Consider the following 7,060-nt stretch of genomic DNA (forward strand, 5'->3'; position numbering starts at 1 on the left):
ATGAAGTCTTTTAAAATTTCATAATCATTTTTTCAAAACTACATGATTTTTTTCTTGAAATCTATGTGAAAATTTTAAAAAACATGTAAGTTTTTCAAATGTAACACCTTTTAATAGAAGTAAAAACTTTTTTATACTACAGGAGCATCTATCTGAAAAGAGAAATGAAAGCAAAATGATAATAGGAAAAGGAAGATTTTTCGAGTGTAACTCTATATTGACGAGACACTCGCGCTAGCTTCCCAACCGCGACAAATGGGTTGTCCCAATAGTTCTGATAGTCGGTTCTTTGTGCTCTATTTCCCGCCACAAGTTGTAGATGAGTGCTCCTAGTCCACGTCGTAACCATGGAAGTGGCTAAAATGCATATCATCTCGTCCTTTTGAGATTTTTGGAAGCCGGCCTAGTTAGTCCTACGTTCATTCGCGGGAAAACATGTGTCTGTGCTTCCGCTATCAGGTTTTGTAATCTTCCTATATTTCAACAAAGCGTCATTCGTCGGGTTCCTCGCCAAAAAAATGTTTGTGATTTTCTTAAAAGATCACGCAATTCAAAAATGGTCATGGATTTAAAAAAATATCTTTGATAGGCACACAGTGGCATGATTTCTCGATGAGATAGTTTTTTATTCTTGTTGGAGGAAACTTTGGGTACCCGACTATGCCAAAAACTTGACGATGTACCGTATCATACGCTACACCAACTCTAGTATGTTTATTGATGGTGTTGGAAACACACCAAACATGATCACACCAATCAATTGCTGCAAGCAACCTAATAACATGCAAGAATTTGATATATGAAATCGGAATTGCGGATATAATATGAAGTACCTGTGTAACACAGTGGGGTTCTGATGGCGCATAGTACATGAGGTTTCGCCAACTCTCTTGTCTACGACAAAGAGTAGAAAATGCTAAAATTCACTCAAATAAAACCAAAACCCAAAAATGATGGCTTAGGGGTATTTTAGGAGGGACAAGGGGGCGGTTTGGCCAGCATAATTAGGGGTGGAGTCCAAATCGAACATTAAGTCGGTCTCCTATGTAAGAATAGACTTTAAAAATTGCACATAGTCTTTTAATTCTAAAAATACATGGGCTTGAAAGAAAGTTGAGGTGACACAAACACCTATAGATGACCATGGAAGAAACTATGAACTACCAAAGTGTATAGTTCTTGCTGGTCCCTCACGTGTCATCAAAGTAGCTTCAAAATTCTGAAATCATCATTTGAAGCTTCTTCTTCAGTCCTTTTTCATGTGTTGCCATATCCATGCTTGATCCTACTACCGTGTGTCCCACTTGTCCAAGTTAGGCCATTTCTTGCGATGGCATGTTAGGCCATTAGTTCCAATTTAATGAAAGAACCTGAAAATCAAGTTGTCATGTGTGAGCTCTAGGTCCTTGTATCTCTAGAACTTGAGTTGGTGTAGTCATGTGCGTTGTGAATTAAATCGTACTAGGGATGCCCTCATATGTCCTCATCAATGTTCACAGATTCTTTAAAATGTCAAAAAATAGAAAGGTCAATTTTTGAAAGAAGTTCAGATTTTCTTATTTTAAAAAGCCAGAAAGGAGAAAATATTCATGATTTAAAAAAATGTTCACAAATTAAAAATATTTTCATTTTTTAAAGGACAAATGTTCATCTATTAAAAAGTCGTGAATCAGAAAATCTTCATGGATTTTCAAAAAATATCCACAATTTTTCTAGAAAATTGTCATATTTTTTTAAAAAGTGTTCATTTAGTTAAAAAAACAAAAAATAAAATAAAAGTATTCATCGGTTCAAGAATTAAAAGTTTAGAATAAAATACTAAAATGAAAAGAAAAAAGGTTAAAGTAAATCTGGAACCAAAATAAACAAAGTGAAAACCCAGATGTTTAATTCTTCCATTGAGCGGTTCAAGTGTTATATGGACTAGATGACCCGTTGCGCCCATGGCGCAAAAAGCCAGTTAGAACCGTGCATTATGTGACTATTGCAGGGCACCTTAAGGAAGAGAGAAATATAGGCTTATCTATCTTCGCTGATACTTATAGTAGTTCAAATGGACGGTCTATAATATCTATACTAAGAGGTAATCCATAAGGAAAGACAAACCAATGTGGAGATAGCATAGGAGTATTATAAACATGAAGTCCTGTACACAAGCTGTATATAGGTGACACTGAAGGTTTATGATGGTGTCCTCATTTGGAGTGAATGGTTAGAGGCGGAGGCGCTTTGCCTTGCGCCTAAAGGTGAAGGCATACATCGTTCCTTCATCTATGTTTGCTATGTGAAGAACTCCGTCAAGTTTGTTGTTAAGATAGTCCTGTCAGCAGCTCCTTCCATAAGCCACGCGGCGATATTTATCATAACCTATATAGTTGAGCAAGAAACAATAAAAGTTCAATAAAGAGGAGCGAAATCACTGAATAGGTATATCCTGTTATGCAAGAAAGATTTGCATGAGGCCAGGCAAGATAATATCAAACCTACGTTGGATCTGTAGTGGACTTAAACACCATGTAAATGGATACTTAGATAGTATCTTTATACATAATGGTTTATACTTGAGTCATGGTAGCATGATAGCCCAAAAGGACTAACGATGTACAAAGAAAGGTACGAAGGCAGGTCATGCAGCTCATTTACATTGATCTTATACATGGCGTGTGTATAGGGTCACACTGTTTCCCCATATACAATGGTCACTCAGCTCATCTTTCATCTATGTAGTTCTCACCACGAAATTCATAGTGTTTATTATGTTTCCAAAGCGACACAAGTTACATAAAGGAAGCCAGGTTTTTCCCATGGACAATGTATTCCCCATCAGCTAAATGGACCCTTTTCCATCGATGGTCCGGTTCTGAACAAAGAGAGTCAGGAATAGGAAACTAAGGTATATGAACAATTGCAAACAACTTTTCTTTTCTGGCTATGTATTTACCTGTGGCGTTGTTGCTGAGGCAAACATTGCTGTGTGAAGCTCTGTGTTCAAGTTTTTGCCTCAGAGCTGGCTTTTGTAATAAAACAATGAAGCAGTAAGGTAGGAAGTAAGCAGCGTGAACATTTGTAACTGTTGGATGTCTAACATTTTGAAGTAGACTGGTGGAACAGAAGTCGGACCTGGATTGATAAGCATGCATTTGGAACAGTCACAGGCAGGCTTCGACGCTGCTTGAGCGATCTGTGGTTCTTATGCATAGCGCATGGACTGCACGGGGTTGGCTAAGAATGGCTTAAGGGAAAGCATAAATAACCTGTACGACACATGCTTACCGCCAATATCTTCGACAGGTATGTGGCTAGCATCTAACTCTTCTTCCTTGATAGTTACTTTCTGCCCGCAAGCAGCAGACCTGTTAGGATTGCTAATTTTTGGGTGTTCTTGATGTTATGGTTAAACGGAGAGTATGAATATATCTAGCAATTTGCGTGGCATAAAATAATCATACAGGACAGAATGAGCTGATAAGAAATCTGCAGAAAGGATTGATGTATAACCTTTCCTCTTGAGTATAGTTTCATAGTTCAGACTATAATATATTGTTTTGGGTGTATGTATAATCAGTCTGATTGGGTATCTTAGCGGCATAATAAAAAATTAAACTACCTTTTATTTATTACATAGTATAGCATGTACACCATGCAAAGGTTTCAGACACATATATCTGCTGACCAGGCATCTCTCTACTGCTGATAGGAAGACCAATAGCTAGTCATGAATTTCCTAGATCCATACTTCTGTTTAATTGCAACACAGCATAACAAGCTATCGGGTCTGAAACCTAATTCGTGAATTAGCAGGGCAAAGGGTGGGAACGTCAACAATGCATGGGGAATGTAATCAGTGCCGGCAAATAAATCATCACATAGAGTTATTTATCCATGCATCATCTAAACTCAAAGAACATTTATTTGCACCAACAATATTCCACTACTCGGTTCAGTTATTGGGTCATGGGCTCATGGCTTCGCGCGCACGCGTGTGTGTATAGACACACACACACACACACATGAAGCTGCATGAGTTTTGTAATCGTGTGGAGAAAATAGAAAAGAAATAAAGAGAAGAACAAGACATGGCACATGCCTTTGGCCAAAAGTTTTTGTGTGTCATGTTCGTCGACTTGATGTGAATTGTGATCGATCGTGGGCGATTTCCAACAGCAGAATAATTACTTGACGACCACTTTCTGCAAAGCAGCATCCTGTCTTTTTATTTTGACCAATCGTACTGCTACTCCATGCATATATGGAATTTGAATGTGCTAGTGGATATGAAGATGTGTACGAGTAGAATACAAACTCAGAAATAATTTTGATTTTCAGAATATGTCTCTTCAATTTAATTCCATCACCCGGTGAGTTAACAAGAGTATTCATTCAGTTATCAATATTTCATTATAATTCCCAACAGCATACATGATATTTATGCACTCTAAGGATATGATTGTGTAGTTTCCATCTTTTATATATGCATTATAGACTGCTGGGCTTAGCATTCTTAAACCTGAGACATACTTTGAAGGATGTTTGAACTCTGCTGTTGCAATGACACCGCACTCGACAAAGCATTCAGTATATGAAACTAAACAACTAATCTACGAAGAAAGTGTCTGCTCGGCTACTTGGCATGCAATCAGAAAGTAGTAAAGTCACCAGCGAGCAAAAGAACAATGTAGGGCTTTATGGATCATCACCATGCTGTTCGTCACGCATCATCTTCATTGGATATTTATTCTGGACCGTTATATCAGAGACCTGGAAGAAAGTAAGAACAACAAACATATAACTCAGAAATGAAGACTGCATTTTTCAGTAAATTGAGACCTACAGTAGAAAATACCACCATTTCTCTTGTTTTCAAGGTTTACCTGATATGATATTCCCTTTTAGGAAATGTCAAACATGGCAAAACTACTCTAACAATTATCTATCATTAAACCCATATAGGTGAAATTTGGTGTTCCATTACCTTTATAGTACACAAATCAAACCATTTTTTTGTAACACCAAGTCCAAAAATCTATGATGCTCTTCTACATGTGCAAATGCAAATTTGAATTTCTGGAACAATCATTTGGCTGTATAGTTTACTTACACTATAAATCCTTTCCTAAACAGTAGTTTATAGATTATCTGCACTATAAACAAGATGGCGTGCGTGGTAGGCTCAGTGGTGCTTAGAGCTTACTTCAACTTTATTCCAAAGGATGTACACCAGCATCTTCCTCGCTGGTCCCCGACATTGCCACATGCCTTCAATAAGACAGCAGAGGGATGATTCATCAACTGAAGATGAAGAAATGAAGGAAGAGCAGAAATATACCCGAGGCATCGGACCGACACCGTACATGGATGGAGCCTGGAGGAACCCTCTTCTACACTTCTCTCGACCTACTACCGCCTTTCCTGCCTTGCACCTTGCATCCGGACCTACATATGAAAGAACGGCCCTCAACATCTAAACAACACATGAGACACAAAAGTGGGCATACAGAAAATAGTTAATTCAGTCAAGCCAAATCACATCAGTACAAAAAACCATAGCCAAGTGGATAAGACATTTCAGCTTGCTTTGTTTGTCCCTTTGTTTTTCTCTGCAGATAAGGATAGTTGCAAACATGGGACACTCCAAAAAGGGTATTACTGCACAGGAGAAGTAATCCCTCGCCACACACAGCGCGCGGCTGTAGCTGCAAGATGCCAAGGCATAAAAAATACACAAACATTCTCAGTCCATTTTACTAACAGAACTAATGGCAAAGATGAATTATAGCCAAATAAGGTGATAATGGGGAATATTTTTTCTAACAAATGTCTCTCAATACATCAAAAATAGCTCCAGGATTTGTAACCAAACATCAACCAAGGATAGCTTATAGGCCCCATATCAAATAGATTGATTACTGCAACCAGCATGCTCAAAATCGAGCAAGCATCATCTAACTGAGCGCAAACATCATCTCTCAGTTCAGTGAATAAAGCTACAAAACTGGTACATAGAACTGACTAAAGAGTAAGCTCACCAGGTTATGTGGCATGAGTGTGGTCAGATGAGATGAGGAATGACCTGCAGGAAAAAAAATGGATGCCAAACAATTTCAGTTCATTGGAGATAAATTTCAGGGAAATATGAAATAACTGAGTACAAAACAAAGCACAAAATCTTCCCCTCAGCTTGCTTGGATTTTTGTCGAACACATAGCAGGCATAGATAAAGCAGATTCCACACAAATAAATATGAGAATTATGGGGATCAAATCGAGAGAGAGGGGAGAGGGCTGCTGCAGCCGGTAGCGTGCTCCTGTCGAGAGCTATGGTGGAGGTAGAGAAGGAGCACAACAGCGGCGCAAGGTCGTAACAGGAAAAGCAACGGGGGTGGAGAAGTGCGGGGGCTGGTGGCTCTCACCTAGACTTGTCGAGGAGGAAGAGCCTGGGCGCAGCAGTGCCATGAGCAGCAACCCGTGCCCCTCCTCCTGTCACCCTGCCAGCCAGCACGCGAGACTCAAAGGGACGGCGGTGGATGCAGAGTCAGCGATGCCGCGTCGCCCCGCCGGCTATCGTGGCCACAGGATGCCATGCGCCCTCGTTCGGCTTCCCCTGCTACTTCAGCGACGTGGGTCGCCCCGCCGGCTACCGCGCTCCCTCCTTCGGCTTCCCCTGCTACTTCAGCAACGTGGGCGCAACCTTGCCGGCGGAGCGCGGTCCGCACATATGCAAGCTCCGCTTCACCGCCACGGAATCTTCTCCGCCATCGCGAGCTCCTGCTGCCGCGGCCCCTCCTCCTTCACGGCTCCCCTTTGTAACGCCCTCTCCCCCTCAGTGAGCCCTGCTGCTCCTCTGCATGCCCTTTGCCGTAGCCTCTTCACCGTGAGCGTGGGAACCTGGACCTTGGCGGTAACAAATCAGCGCATAATGCTGGCACTGGAAGAACGAAATCGATTTGTTGGAAGGGGAGGCAAATCCTTACCCCCTAACCGAACACAGCAGCGGCAGCGACAGCGAGGAAAGCCATTGCTATATGGCAAGCAGGCAGTGAGGAAGACAATGACGGGCGACG

General features: G+C 40.8%; 1 long non-coding RNA gene across 11 annotated transcripts; it reads right to left on the reverse strand.

The window, feature by feature from the left end:
* Nucleotides 1–2,014: 2,014 nt before the first annotated feature.
* Nucleotides 2,015–6,560, reverse strand: LOC125545616. 11 transcript variants are annotated; one of them, XR_007300116.1, is made up of 7 exons: nucleotides 6,410–6,560; nucleotides 6,027–6,070; nucleotides 5,327–5,433; nucleotides 5,192–5,256; nucleotides 3,121–4,758; nucleotides 2,942–3,007; nucleotides 2,015–2,367 (listed from the first exon to the last, which is right to left on the reverse strand). It is a non-coding gene; the product is annotated as an uncharacterized LOC125545616 (long non-coding RNA). The 11 variants fall into 11 exon arrangements; XR_007300115.1 differs by having other exon boundaries at nucleotides 2,942–3,011; XR_007300119.1 differs by lacking the exon at nucleotides 2,015–2,367 and adding an exon at nucleotides 2,501–2,860.
* Between the last annotated feature and the right edge of the window lie 500 nt (nucleotides 6,561–7,060).

Source organism: Triticum urartu, chromosome 3, assembly GCF_003073215.2.
Source record: "Triticum urartu cultivar G1812 chromosome 3, Tu2.1, whole genome shotgun sequence".
Lineage (NCBI taxonomy): Eukaryota > Viridiplantae > Streptophyta > Magnoliopsida > Poales > Poaceae > Triticum > Triticum urartu.